At 39.3% G+C, this 16,144-nt stretch overlaps 1 protein-coding gene across 2 annotated transcripts in view; it reads left to right on the plus strand.

The window, feature by feature from the left end:
* The window catches only part of LOC139453311 (thyroid hormone receptor beta-like), a 348,228-nt gene that overhangs the window by 40,295 nt on the left and 291,789 nt on the right, over window positions 1-16,144 (plus strand). The gene's annotated exons all lie outside the window — the stretch shown is intronic.

Raw genomic sequence — 16,144 nt, forward strand, 5'->3', positions numbered from 1 at the left:
TATTGAATATAGACTGAATTGTATTGATTATTTATTTTGAATCCAATGAGGATTGGCTGATGTTATGACGGTCCAACAGTGGGGTTGGTACGTCCAACCTCTCCATTTCTTTTCCATTGTTTTACCTTCATTGAATGTATTTGTTGAGTGTTACATAGGCTGGTAGAAGTATATCACCTGTTTGACTACTGTGTATGACAGAGGATACATCTGTAATTCTGCCCTACATGCCCCGTTATGGGTAGATGTCCTGACTCCTAATATATTTTGCAAAATCGAGGTTTTTCTGGTACAAATGAATCAATGCCCATGTTACACAAATTTATTTCAGATGAATTTTGATAATTGCATGTAGGTTTGAGATTGGTATCGAGATTTATTGATATTTTTATGACTACTTCGGTAAATAATCTTGAACTGGTATATTTAAATATGACTCAGATTAGTTTTGGGGAGGTTCAAAGGTTTAGTTTGGAGAAAAATAACTTAAGGATTTCTGTACTACTTCCTCTTTGACTACAGGACGATGGCATGTTGTTTTTGACAGTTTTGAATAAATAGTGATAGAGAAATAAGAACTTTGATGTTAGTAGTGTAGCCGAGCCTGCTCCGTATTGATACAGAAGGCAGGCCGCGCTGATGAGTAACCATCTTTGTTTGTTTCAGCATTCAGAAAGTCATATGTTCATTCAAATTGTGGTGAGCTAAAAGAAATCTTCCTGTACAAATATTGAAATGTAAAAAATATATATATTTCATAATCTAAAACTAGTCAATAATTTCAGTTCACACCAGACTCCTTTGTTATATTCACCAACTCTCAAACATTGCAGGCAGATTCCACTACCAGTCATGTATGATTGTATAGAAATATGTTTTGTTGTCAGTCAACTATAGTGTTTCTAAGGCTATCAACACATTTCATAACACATAGATTATGACAACTCGTGTATATTATAGATTTGTATTGTGTCGTAAAACCCCAACTATCAGAGAGCGCAACGGCAGTCACTGGAACATTAGCTTTGATTGTCCAGTCAAACACAGAGTGTTGAACAGCTGAATAGCATGTCGTGTATGTAGGTTTTATTGCCAGCTAATAACAGTGGTGTTTGTGGGTGTGTGTAGATGTGTGTACTTGTCATCACCTTCAATACAGCGTCTTGTTCATGTTCCATCAGGTGTGAACAGTTCTTGTACTTCTGGCTTGGCTATTTGTTTACAGGAGGAACTAGTTTGAGGCTTGAACTAAGGGATTTCAACTGACACCGGCATCTACAGTTAGACACCGGCATCTACAGTTAGATCGGCAGACAAAAGACGACAGACACTCACTTCGATTAAATACTAGCAATCATTACTCACTGGACACAGCTGGAGATCAGCTCCATTTGACCGTTGTTTCTTGCTGCTACTTTAACCATTCACACGTGGCTTGCATTCTGACCCTTGTCCATTGTTGAGAGCCAATTGGCTGTAGAGGCTCTTTGGAAACTGTTACCCTTTTTGCTGCAATCGGAGCCAGAATGGAATTTGTCCAAAGACCTCAGGATGTTATTGTTGTGTTAAGAATTGCTTAGCTTTTCTTAGAAAAAATAACTGGTGAAGTGGGTTTTGCCTTGTTATCAACAGGGTGTGGACAAAGGTCATTAGGTAAGCTTCTATTTATACAAACATATGTTACACTGGAATAGGTTTAGCTGTTCGTATATACTGGTCATATATATAGTTATCGACCTACCTGGATCAGGATACTTTGGGATTTAGAACATGGTTTGGTATTTACAATGCTGTTGTATTCTGACAGATTTTGAAGCATTATGGTAAATGAGTGAGTTAGTGATGTAAAATTAGAAGTCAGTTGAATATTTCAGCTATGTTGTGACCAGAACAAGTCAAACTTTTATTTGATAGAGATGATCATTGTCAGTATTCTAGTATGTATTGATATACCTTTCGGCAATAGTGGCATCATTAGGATTTGAAGAATAACTTGTTGCGATTTTGTATTGTAATATTTGGATTGATGTGTTAGTGAAGGAGTGGGTATGGTTCCGGCATGCTTAAAACAATATTCCAGCAATATCACAGCTTGAAACTGGGCTTCCCACATTACCATGTGGGGAATTGAACCCGGTCTTCTGTGGGACGTGTGAACCATTTCACCACTGGGCCATACCTACTGTTTCTTTTGGTATTATATTTTATTGTAAGATAATCAAGAAGTGTTGGTATTAGTTTATTGGTATCCGGGTCAGCCTGCTTCTTCAAATATTATTTTGTAGCCCCTTTCAGTAGATGTCCTAGATAAGGTTCAGAAGAAATAAATGTTGTCAATTTCATAAAATTTTGTAATTTGGCCCTTTTGCTGTATTAAAACAAGCCTGCCGAGCCAATGGATGCAACACACTTCTGGTAACGCTATTTTTTCTCAGCCAGTGTCAGTGCATTTATGTTGATAGCATAGTCATTGCAGAGTACAAGAGGCTAACAAGATACCCATATTTACGTCAAATCGCATGGAAACTTCTTGACAATAAATATTTCAGAGCAGGTTTAAAATGAAAAGTTAGTTGTAGACACATATTCGTAGCAGTTATTACCCGATTATGATAGAAATAAGCTGTACAATCGATTTATTTGTGTCTTTTTTTATATTGCATCATATTTGTGAGAATGGGTCCAGACACTTACTGTTTCTCTTACATGTCGGCCACCAGTGTTAGGAACTAATTTCTAATTTCTGTTGACCAAGTTTAATTGTTGTGATTTGTTCGTTTTCCTGAATACGCTGAAGGGATACGATGTAAATTTTTTCTGTGGAAGACAACACATTTTTTTTACAAATGTAGGGATTGTGTATGCACTTGTGACGTGCTTCATTCTGATTCGCTGTATAGATGGGGTGTATAAATTAGCATTGATTTGAAGGCTTGTACAGGGGGGTCGCCTCATACGTGGGTCGCTTTATAGACGGGGTATATAAATTAGCATTGATTTGAAGGCTTGTACAGGGGGGTCGCCTCATACGTGGGTCGCTTTATAGACAGCGATATACGGTAAGTGAAGATAAGAAAACCCTCTTGGTCAGGTACTCAGTCCTTGATGTACGACTCAAGGTCAAGTGAACCTGATGTCTGCTCAAGTACTTGATTACACCAACGGCACAAGGTCACGATGACCGTCTCTGACAACTGATGAAGGACACTACTAGATTCGGGTATCTCTGAGTTTTTCAACCTGCTGTGAAATAATTGTTGCCGAATTGTAATCCTGTAGATCTTTATTTTGATAATTAAAATGACAAAATATGCTGAGATCATCACTGACATCTGCAATGTGCATTGTGCTCAATTTGAAACTGTCATTGATTAAAAAAAGGCCAGACGATGATGTTGAAGGTTGAATTTTGATTTATTCCTAATTGAAATAATGAATGATGATTCATGGAGTTTAGCGACTGTGATGCTGACTCCACCGCTACACATATCATGGTGATGTCCTTGAAGTTGACCGGGGTAGTGATGGGGTGATTGAATTAGTCGTCATCAAACCAACTCAAGATGATTCCCAAGTGCAAATTAAAACCTTTTAATCTTCTCTGCAAGAAGAGCCTATTTATTATTTCAACATGTCAAATATGAAATAAGCATGACAGATATTTATGAAGCGTTTCAAGAAAAAAAAAATCATAATGTTCAAATGTGAACTTGAATGTGTGAACTCCGAAACTTTAGCGTTACCTGAAAATTGGAAACTAAATGAAACTGATTTACGTGACTGTGATACCTTCATAATGGTAAGTTGGGTGCCTTTTTTATGGATTTTTTACTTTGGGAGTACTGAGGAGGAAAGTGATACAGATTGCATATGGTAATCTCAGATTTTTTTTCGCCACGGGATGTTAAAAGCTGTTATATGGCATTGGTGAAAAAATTGAAATTTACAGCAGTTTTGCTTAGAAATTCTCCTTGGTTTGATAAGAAGCAATGGATTGCGGTGAGAGAGTATGTTCTCACTTGCAAGCTGTCTTTTTTCAGGAAGATATGTTAAATGGAAATTGCCAAGATCAAACCTGAGAGTAATAGATTAGTAATAAATACATCTTGAGGAAGTTTATGTCAAAATGTTTCTTCTCTGGTCAACTTTTTCTTCCAGAACTTTGCCACCTACTCCATGCTTGATTTCATCTCATAACAACGTGTAGCCATGTTCTTTGTCTTTGCCTTTTAACTTCTCGTTCTCCATCAAGATGGTGAATGTTTTTAGGTTTACGATTTTGTCAGAAGTTTCCGAGAAGTTCAGTGCTGTAATAGGAAAGGGAGGTTAATCAGTTTCTGTGGTGTTCAAGAAATGTAATGTTTCATCAGAGATGATACCAATACTTGAAAGTTACCATTTCTCCATCAGCAGTATGAAGCAGGCCATTGCCTGGTAGAGAGAATTCTCCAGTTTTATGCACTGTTCTTTAGAGCTGTGTTTGAGAAAAAATTGATTTCTCAACTGAAAGTTGCCAGACAGTTTAAAGGCATAATAATAATGCATGAATGGGTCAGAATATCCACAGACACAGACTGTAATGTTTTAAGCCAGGGAATTAAAATATATAATAAAATCAGTTTCTTTGATGTGTACCTGTTTGTTTAGGAGTACCGTTATCTTTTCCCCACCAAAATGTCATCTATTTGTCAACTCAAATTACCAGATTTGCAAAATTGAAGGTTGACAGAGATGAAACTCAGGATTTGAAAAAGTTACTTTTTGATGTATTTGCCAAATTTTGTGTCTCTTGGCCAAAATGTCAGAAGCCTCCCACCTGAATGGGCCAGGATTTTGTAGAAGTCCGACAAAATATAAAAAGTTTCAATCAACATGGTCAATTCTTTTGAAAATACCTGTTTTTTAAAGGGTGCTTGATACATTTCCCTTCCAAAGGTTGTAAAATATCTAATAACTGGCAAGACTTTGAAGTAACAATTTAAGTGAGAACTTTCAGAGGAAAGAACAATTTTTAAGCTTTGCAAAATTGAAGTAAGGCCCTAACACAACACAAGAAGAAAAATGCTAGGGCTGTCGCACTTGCAATTAGATATGGTAATTTAAAATTGTTTAAAACTTGCGTGAAATATGACAAAAATACTGAAGTAACTCTGAGTGTTCTTGAGCGCTGCCATCTTGTGTTCTGGAGCGCTGTGTTATGGGATAGTGCTGAGCGTCATGTTACGAGCAATGAATAAGGGTGCTTAATTTGAAGTAACAACTCAGAATCAGCTTAAAGGGGTGCTGTTTATGGATATGGATATTGTACCATGGTCTTTTGTTAAGGTGCTTTTGGTGACCCATTATATCCATAGTTGTGCCGCTTTTTGGCCGTAAACATTGAATTTGGATACAGACTAATGTCTAAAGCGAGATCCCTCCATAAACTGCATTGATATGTAAATGGAAAACTTTCCATGAAGTATTTTCATGAAGTGGTGTTTCTTTTGCAGTTCAGTATACATATGGGGCCACGTGTGGCCCAGTCGTCTAAGGTGCCACGATTCGCTGTGCAGAGTTGCGTCCCTTGTGTATGCCAGAAACCTATGATTGTGGTTTGAATCCTGGTTCACCCCGATTATGTTTTTAGGTTTGTCAGCGCCAAACCCGTGCTCGTAGGTTTCACCGAAGTGGTAAACGTCTGAGACCTGCATCATTTGGGCTCTCCTCCCACATTAAGCTGACACTCTGTAATATAACTGGAATACTGTTAAAAGCGGCATTAAACCCAACTCACCAACTCATTCAGTATACATATACCAAGCATTGATGTCAAGAAATACCTGAACTTGAAAACAATGTCCTGTATTTCATGAATACAGTGCATCCGGGCCATCTCCTCAAGCAAATAAAATGGAATGTTTGGATGAGTCCTGCATTAAACAATAAACAAATGTTACGGTGGTGGTCACATGTGATGACAGGACGGTGTCCCCCACAACACAAAAAAACACAAAGCAACACCCACAACTTCATGGTTGAGCTATTATCTCCTGCCAGTATTATTTGACCATTTATTTGATCTTGCGTGTACATGTCCGATCCATGTTCAATATCAATAGTGTAGGGCTGCTTCATGCAAGTGCATGATTCCATTGTATGCCTGATCAACATGATGATTGATTGTGCAGACACCTGGTTGCTGTGTCACTGTGGTCGGAGTAATCGCTTGTTTCAATAACACTCTCTGTAGGCTACTGGTTGCTGTGTCACTGGTCGGAGTAATCGCTTGTTTCAATAACACTCTCTGTAGGCTACTGGTTGCTGTGTCACTGTGGTCGGAGTAATCGCTTGTTTCAAAAACGCTCTCTGTAGGCTACTGGTTGCTGTGTCATTGTGGTCGGAGTAATCGCTTGTTTCAATAACACTCTCTTTAGGGCTTCGTGTTGCGGTGTCACTGTGGTCTGAGTAATCGCTTGTTTCAATAACACTCTCTGTAGGCTACTGGTTGCTGTGTCACTGTGGTTGGAGTAATCGCTTGTTTCAATAAAAATCTTTGTAGAGTACTGGTGGCTGTGTCACTGTGGTCGGAGTAATCGCTTGCTTCAATAACACTCTCTGTAGGCTACTGGTTGCTGTGTCCCTGTGGTCGGAGTAATCGCTTGTTTCAATAACACTCTCTGTAGGCTACTGGTTGCTGTGTCACTGTGGTCGGAGTAATCGCGTGCTTCAATAACACTCTCTGTAGGCTACTGGTTGCTGTGTCACTGTGGTCGGAGTAATCGCTTGTTTCAATAACACTCTCTTTAGGGCTTCTGGTTGCGGTGTCACTGTGGTCGGAGTAATCGCTTGTTTCAATAACACTCTCTGTAGGCTACTGGTTGCTGTGTCCCTGTGGTCTGAGTAATCGCTTGTTTCAATAACACTCTCTGTAGGCTACTGGTTACTGTGTCACTGTGGTCGGAGGAATCGCTTGTTTCAATAACACTCTCTGTAGGGCTTCTGGTTGTGGTGTCACTGTGGTCGGAGTAATCGCTTGTTTCAATAACACTCTCTGTAGGCTACTGGTTGCTGTGTCACTGTGGTCGGAGTAATCGCTTGTTTCAATAACACTGTATGTTGACTTCTGGTTAGATGCTGGTACGTATATGATAATTATGATGGTTAGTATAATCAACAGCTGTTTAATGTCACAGCAATTCTACAGCTGTTGAGGAATATTTAACATTGCAATTCTTAACCACATTTGCATATAATGCCCCAGACAAGCCATTACAGGAGAAATTTTGTTTAGGTTTTCTAAACAATTTAATGACAAATACAATGTGTGATCTTTCCATAGTTGTATCACAGCACTTGACTATGAAGATCACTATGATATTGCTGGAACATTGCTTAAAGCGGCGTAAAACCATATTCACACACTCACTCACTCAATCTCATCCTCCTCATTGTATTGAATGCCCAAGTCCTTAATGGGTCAGTATTAAAATGCCTTTTTAAAATTTGTTTGCGATATTCTAAAAAGTGATGAAAAGTTGTCTTTGATAAGTTGATCATATGACCTGTCACCACATGTTTCCCACTCCCCTGTCAAAAATAAAGTTAAATCTGATCCGGAGTACATTCAGTTCCTTTGTTGACCATTTTCTGAAATGGGGTTAAAAAAATTGGAAATGTTTTCATGTTGATGTTTATCACCTGAATCTCTATAGTTTGTTTTTGGAGGCAATGAAACAAATAATCTGTGAAAATTTGCATTGGCAGATCTGTAAACTAAGTTATTATAAATATTTGAAATGTTCTCCGATGTCAACTCTTGACTGTGTATGATTCAGGAAGTTGCCATGCAACACAAAGATTTAACAGTGTTTTCCCATTGTCTGCTGCTGAGAATGCTGGCTGAAGAAACAGACATTTGAGAAACACAGGATATTTGAGAAACGTAGATATCGGACGAATAGATATAGGCTGTTTATGAAGCTATGTTCATAAAACCTCCATCAGTTTAGTTTTCATCACATCAACACTTTCTATAAACAGAGGAATATTAATTTATTTAATTCATTCCATGAATGGCGTTATGGTATCAAAGAATTACTTTCATCCTGAATATCAATTTCAAAGAATATTCCAATCCAGTGAACAAATACGTTATTGTATAACATTATATTTCAAAGGCAAATATATTTTGAAGGTGGAGGCTGTTGAGATTTTGTTAGAAGTTGTTCAAGTTCTCTTATTAAGAAATAAGTTGTTAGGGGAACACTCAGAAACATCTTTCACTGGAACATCTAACAGAAACAGACAACCAGGAGAATATGCAGGATAGCCATCTAACTAATACAGAGAAAAATTCAAAGAATTCTTGGAAATAAATCTTGAAATAACCATTTATATTGAAGTCAAGATTTGACAGAAGAGCCCAATGAAATGGAATAATGCAAAAAACGTGGCTTGATCCAAGAGCTGCTTCTTATATACTTGTTTTAGAAATCCCCTCAATCTGTATTTTTCTATATGTTCTTTAATAATCAAAGGAAATGAGAAAAAAGTATGTGATCTCAGACCCATCAGTGAGAGGTGCAAGGGAAGTATAACAGAAGCTAGTTGGTGTTGTCAGCAATGTTATGGGCCTGGAATTCACGCCATAATCTAAAACAGAAAAACTCAAATAAAACCTTGGATCATTTGCAATTAAATTGTAGTGGTTTGGGACTGAAATATTTCATTGGTTAGCCATAAAACTCAAGGAACGATTATCAAAAACAGAGAAACTGGGGAAAAAAAACATGCAGTTCCTTTGTAAATATTTATGTTCCGATGGTTATCGCTAAAACAAATCCTGACAGTGCCTTCGGTTGGATGAAGATGCAAGGACAAAGCCAGCCTCCATTTTCCTGAATCACAAACACAAATCCTTTTGTCCTAAAAGTCTAGATTATGATCCTTCTTGAGACTGGTTGCATCCATTTCTTCTTAAATCTCAAACTATGTTCAATGAGATTTAGTAGCCCCCCTACTTTTTCATGATGGACATTTTGATGATCACCACCGGTGCCATTACTGCTTTCCTCCTGGCACAAAGATGTGAACCATTCTAACAATATGGATACTCCTGTTAGGGGGATATGGTATGCTGTGTAGCCAGCTTTTGACTTCCTCGGAATGCCATAAAGTATACTTCTGTTCTTGTTGGTTGGGCCCAGATTTGAGGCATGTCCAACGCAACTGAGCGCCAACACTGCACTCATATGGCACCCATCATTATACTAGCGGAGTGAAAACTTCATTTAGCAAACAATAATTACCTTTGTGCTGATTGGGTGCCAAGAAGTTTTGCCACCGTTTCGGCAATAATTTGTTCCACCTGTAACGTTAGTTGCTAGGAATGTAGCATTATATTAATATAAGGAATTAGGAAAGTATTGGGAATAGGACATTTGGGACATATTTCTTGAGGTTGGAAACAATTTTGTTGTACCCACCCCCCTACCCGGGTACCCACTGCAGGTCTCAAGAGATACCAAATGTCCGATTTTTTTTACCACAGCACTTGCAAAATGTATTATATACATGTATTAAATGATCTGGTCATGCATACACTGAAGTTGACTCTTTATTCAACCATATGAAAAGTCAGAAGGAATGGGTTCATAGTCAGAAAGAAATGCGAACAGTAGTGACTTGTAGTGTAACTATAGAGTTCTAGATAATTTTTGTCGTTAGCAATATATGATGTAACAAGCCACGGGTCCGGGTAGTCTTGTTGGTACCTGGGTCCTACTCAGTGTCCACCCGACCCGTGTACCTGTCCCAGCCCTTGTACTTATAGAATCTAGAATGGTAGAATGTTGTTATGAAAACAGTAGCAGTGTGTCATTTATTTTTTTTTATATTTTATTTCATATTTATTTTACTATTCAAGAGACATAAACACGGTTTTGTATTCCTTGTTCAAACAACGTCCAGTACTATTCCTAAATGCCATGCAGACACACACTTTCATTTACACTGTATTCCGAGTGGGTGGTTTTCATAATCTGCGAAATTCATGCCCTTTCTCCAATAAAGATATGCATTGCAAAATGGTAAAAAATTCCCTGCTTGTCATTTTGGTTAACTGTATCATCAAGACCAGATGACAGCAACACGAACCTCGAATACTGGCTGCACTTGGTCGCCTCGGAGAATGTCATAGTATGCAGTGGGAAGGATGGAAGGGAAGTTGTAGTGCATTGTGGTCTCTGTGAAGATAAATACGTAGAATTTTATAAGAATATACCTTGAGCTCCTTGCATGCATCCGACTGCCTGCAGCTATGAAAGGGAATCTGTAGAATTTTAATAGAATTTATCTTGAACTTTCAATGTCATCGAAACATGCTTAAAAGAAGAAAAAAATTAACTATATATTTTTGGGAAAGTTCTTATTTAAACGAAGGAAGCAGAAAATTAAATTATATCGCAACATATATTGTGTTTATTACTCATAGAGACATTGCATGCACGTGTGTGTGTGTGCATCTGCTTGTACTAGTCCAGACTAATGCCAATTTTATATTGCTAGCCTACAGAGACACCATGCCACAGTTTAACATGAATACCCCACTCAGTCACAGTGTACTGACTCTGAGCCAACCAGTCCTTGTTTTAGCCCACTGACATAACATGCCACAGTTTAACATGAATATCCCACTCAGACTCAGTATACTGACTCTGAGCCGGCCAGTCCTTGTTTAAGCCCACGGAGATACCATGTTGCAGTTTAACATGACTACCACACATTGTACCGACTCTGAGGCAACCAGTCCTTGTTTTAGCCCCTTAGTGCCGAGCAGCAGGCAGGGTAACAACAAGTACCATCTTTTATCTTCTGTTGGTATGACGCTCTACCACAAGACCATGGAGGCGGTGGAAGCAGTAAGGAAGGTAGAGTGATGGATCTGTATGTGTATGTGAGTACAGTGAAAGACAGTGAACAGTACTTTTACCAGTGAAGCCGTGTTGATAAAAATATTTTCGGATACCGAATCATGGGTATGCCGTAATATCTCTTCACTTGTCACATTTATGTAAGGCTGCCCCAAGCAATAGCTCTCCTTTGAAAGGGGGCTGTCGGGGAGCCAAGTGGTTAAAGCGATCACTCATCACGCCAAAGACCTGGGTTCGATGCCCAACATGGGTACAATGTGTATAGCCCATTCCTGGCATCCGCTGCCGTAATATTGCTGGAATATTGCTAAAAGCAGCATAAAACCATAGTCGCTCACTCTCCTGGAAAGTGTTGTCTCCAGACTATATTTAAGGATTGTCTTCAGTATGTGTTGTATTTATGGTGGTATAAATGTCAAAATATCTGTGTGCAACGGTGTGCACAATTCCATAAATGCAAAAACTTATTTCTTATAAAAATATGTCAACAATAATAGTTTCACCTGCTTGTTTAATCATTAACACAAAAAAACTGTAGACAACATAACAAAATCTCTGACATTATTCAGCACTATAATGCAACCCAAGCCCTGCCCATTCTGTCATCAGCCAGTCAAGAAAGAGTTGACCATGAGTGGGTGTGGCCTAGTTTCTTTTTGGTTTATGGGAAATAATAGCGATTGCTTTGTTAGCAAATCAAATGGCGTTGAATCACTTGCAATGGACTAATCTACCTATACGTGGAGGGTTGGACCAGATTTAATACTTGTAAGCATGCTTCTGGGACCATTGATTTACGACATCTCCAGCTGTCTACCAAGTGGGTTTTGGTTGAGAGAGAATATATTTTTGTGGCAAAGAATGGATGGTTATGACTTTTACTGTTAAGCATAATTCAATGTTAAATTGATCACATGAGCAATCTATTTTTAACCAAGATAGAACAGCATTAATTTTTTGTGTTATTTTCTTCTGTTGATTTGGCATTCCAGTTTAATTTTAATTATTAATTTCATGATGCATAAAATTAAAAAAGTGATATCATTAAATGGAAAAATTAAAATAAACTTTTCCAACCAAATTTTAGAAAAAAAAGACTGAAGAGAAACGAGATAAAACTTAATGTTTTTTGAGAGTATATTTGATGGGTACCGACTGGTTTCAGCCACCTACAAAACAGGGCCGTTACAATCGGAGTAACACAAACACCTACACATGGGCCAAATGTCATATGCCATGTATGCCACGGATCTCTACTGACCTCTGCCACAAATACAGCCAATCAGGTGCTTATCTGATGCCGAAGCACAGTGGAGACAGCCAATCAGAAGCTGTATCTGCGAACAAGTTGGGTTTCTAGTATCCACTGACAGCTATGGTGTGTATCCAAGGCTGAAGTGGAACTAAGGCAATATTATAGCTCACCTCAAAGATAACTTGAACTGGTTTGTGTTTCCTGACTTTTCTTGAACAGATGCACTTGATAACATTGTAAAACTCTTGTGTAAGCCACTGGCACTGCGCTGACAAAACAGGAGGAAATAAACTTCTACCTATCTATATTATGACATTTGTAAGATATCAGTTGACTCTATTGTAGACTGAATGTGTTTATGATAGACATTGAAAAACTGTGGAACGACAAGCAAGGATCGGGGTGCACTTGATTGCCCCTTCCAGATTCCTACGTTGCATGAACATGATCATAATGTGTAATAAGGGCAATAGTAACTTGCTGTAAATATTTATGACATGTAGGTGTGATAATTGACAATTGACAGATGTTTATTACACGGAATATTTGTTGTAATAAGCTCAATCATGTGTACACTGTGACAAAATGTGTGTTTTTCATTAGGGCACCGAGTAAGACCATGTATCTTGGAAAAAGCATGAAGATAATAGTTACCATATTTCCCCGATAAAAATGCCGTCCATTGAATACACACTGGGGACTTGATTAAACTCCCGGTAGTTTTTATATTCATATTCCTTCCCATTATTACCTTTGTGATTAAAGATAAAGAGGGTTTCAAGAGTTTCAGAAAGAAATTTACACCCGGGCATTTTAATATATGGTAACAGGTGATTGCACTGTTCTTCTTACTGGACATAATACATGTACATGCACCCTGGGAGAAGCCAGGCTTGAAAATTCCAGGAATACAAGCTTGATAGACACAATTTTTATGGTTAACAACTTCTTTGATACTGTGAAAAGCTACGTTTCGGTATAAAAAAAGAATACAAGCTTGTTGTAGGAGTTGTCAGCGGCAGTGACATGGCTTATTGTGTGTCATAGTACCCGATGTGATGGCTAGATTGTTGCTCGTGCATTCCCTGTCTCTTTTATAACTTGAATGTTGCTGTCTGTGGCAGTAAAAACATTCATTCACTCTGTGAAAAGTCTGTGCAAGCAAGGTGACATTGGCATTGATTATCCTGGTATAGGGTCTTGTTGAGGGGGCACAGGTGGCCAGACTCGTAACTTTTGACTTGTAATTTTTTAGATGGGTGCGATCATTACCGTCTCCCATCCTGTCTACCATTTTCAGTATTTTTCAATAACTGTTGTGAACATATTACAGATGTGTCTTTGTTTTCATGACCTTGACCTTGACCTTGATAATTAATGGCTGCTGATGTGGGATATGGTGAGTGAGTGAGTGAGTGAGTATGTGAGTATGCTTTTAGCAATATTCCTGCACCACCATGGCAGGAGACACCATAAATGGCCTCTCACAGTGCACCGTTGTGGAGAATCAACACTTGACGAGCCATGCTTTAACCTACACCCCAGTGTCCCCAAGTAGCACTGAGCTACTGCCCATCTGACTGGTGCCATTCTTTAACCTACACCCCAGTGTCCCCAAGTAGCACTGAGCTACTGCCCATCTGACTGGTGCCATGCTTTAACCTACACCCCAGTGTCCCCAAGTAGCACTGAGCTACTGCCCATCTGACTGGTGCCATGCTTTAACCTACACCCCAGTGTCCCCAAGTAGCACTCAGCTACTGCCCATCTGACTGGTGCCATGCTTTAACCTACAACCCAGTGTCCCCAAGTAGCACTGAGCTACTGCCCATCTGACTGGTGCCATGCTTTAACCTACACCCCAGTGTCCCCAAGTAGCACTCAGCTACTGCCCATCTGACTGGTGCCATGCTTTAACCTACACCCCAGTGTCCCCAAGTAGCGCTCAGCTACTGCCCATCTGACTGGTGCCATGCTTTAACCTACACCCCAGTGTCCCCAAGTAGCACTGAGCTACTGCCCATCTGACTGGTGCCATGCTTTAACCTACACCCCAGTGTCCCCAAGTAGCACTCAGCTATACTGCCCATCTGACTGGTGCCATGCTTTAACCTACAACCCAGTGTCCCCAAGTAGCGCTCAGCTACTGCCCATCTGACTGGTGCCATGCTTTAACCTACACCCCAGTGTCCCCAAGTAGCACTGAGCTACTGCCCATCTGACTGGTGCCATGCTTTAACCTACACCCCAGTGTCCCCAAGTAGCACTCAGCTATACTGCCCATCTGACTGGTGCCATGCTTTAACCTACACCCCAGTGTCCCCAAGTAGCACTCAGCTATACTGCCCATCTGACTGGTGCCATGCTTTAACCTACACCCCAGTGTCCCCAAGTAGCACTCAGCTATACTGCCCATCTGACTGGTGCCATGCTTTAACCTACAACCCAGTGTCCCCAAGTAGCGCTCAGCTACTGCCCATCTGACTGGTTCCATGCTTTATACAGTACTATCAGGCAATCACTACTGAAAATACCAACTTATTCAGACAGATATATTTCAAACCTGATTTTACTGCAAAGATTCCAACCATGAAATATGATGAGACAGGATATATAAAACTGATGTAACTTCAAATATCAAGCTCTGTATCTAATGACATTTTGTTGAGTGTTTTATGGAAAGCAAATCATTCTGTAAATGAAAGAGATTGTTAAAAAAACCTAAATTCAATTTGAGGTTGTCCATCTGTCCCCAGAGTGGCCACCACAACACTCGCTCCTTCTCCCTGATGAAACTGGAGTGCAGTTGGTAATAAACGGAAAAGGTTTTGTTAAACACAAATTATAAACCTATGAAGCCAATTGTTTGGTTTCATTTGAAATGCATCAGGAGTCTTTACATATAATATATAAATGCATTTTGAATGATGCTGGAAGGAGGCAATCTGAAACACGTGGCCGACACATGGTCGCTGATCGCTGCCATCTTGGCCTTTCGGAGCAGGGGGATTACTGACACTCGTGCAAAGGTCAGAGGTCATCAAAGGGGGGAAGTGGGAGAAGGGGTTTTAAGAAAAAGAAACAGCACAGAGCAGGGTAGTCTAACACTTAGTCTGATGAAAACATTTCTTTAAAATAATTGTAATTTATTTTTTTGAAAAAGAATTGTTCCTTCTCTGCTGTTTTCATGTGGAACCAAGGAAACTAGACTAGACTAGGCTTTAAGTTAAAAAAAATATAAATAAATACAGATTTCTATCTGTTCCACACTCATACCCAAGGACGAAGATCAGGGCACTTGTGTATTTTAGGATGGAACAGTGGAGATTTTTATTTTTTTGTCTACAATTGTGTATTGTTGTAATGTTTACTATTTAATCAATGTCACTTTTTCCTGTGGTCTTTTAGCTCAGTAACGTTTTCCCAAAAGTTTTATGGTAGATGTGTGGTGGACATTTCCATCAGGGACAAAGTGATGTCACAAGGACTAAATTGTCATAGACACCGGTAATGAGAGGGACATTTTCAGCCTCACACCATATGCTATGAAAGTGATCACTTCTTGTATCTTGACTGGTATGTAGACTGTGTCATAGTGTTGCATCGGTCCAATCAGCACACTCCTCTCGTGTTGTCTGAAGTTGCTGCTGTCAAACTAGAAACTAAGCAACAAAAATAATAACTGAGCTTTGTAATCATGTGGCTGTGTTGTCCTGTAGATCCTTGAAAACTATAGAAGTTGGAACTTTGGTAGCTGTGTCTGTGTCATGGCTGATTGCTTGTCCTCATACCACCCGTGAAGATCCGGGGTAGACCCATGCTTGACGTAAAAGGCGACTATGTCATAAGAGGTGACTAACAGGATTGGCTGGTCAGGCTCGCTGACTTGGTTGATGCATGTCATCGTATCCCAAATGCATAGATCAATGCTCGTGACATAAATCACTGGATTGTCTGGTCGAGACTTTATTATTTA

The sequence above is a fragment of the Haliotis cracherodii genome, unplaced genomic scaffold (assembly GCF_022045235.1).
Source record: "Haliotis cracherodii isolate W230 unplaced genomic scaffold, xgHalCrac1.p SCAF_9, whole genome shotgun sequence".
Classification (NCBI taxonomy): domain Eukaryota; kingdom Metazoa; phylum Mollusca; class Gastropoda; order Lepetellida; family Haliotidae; genus Haliotis; species Haliotis cracherodii.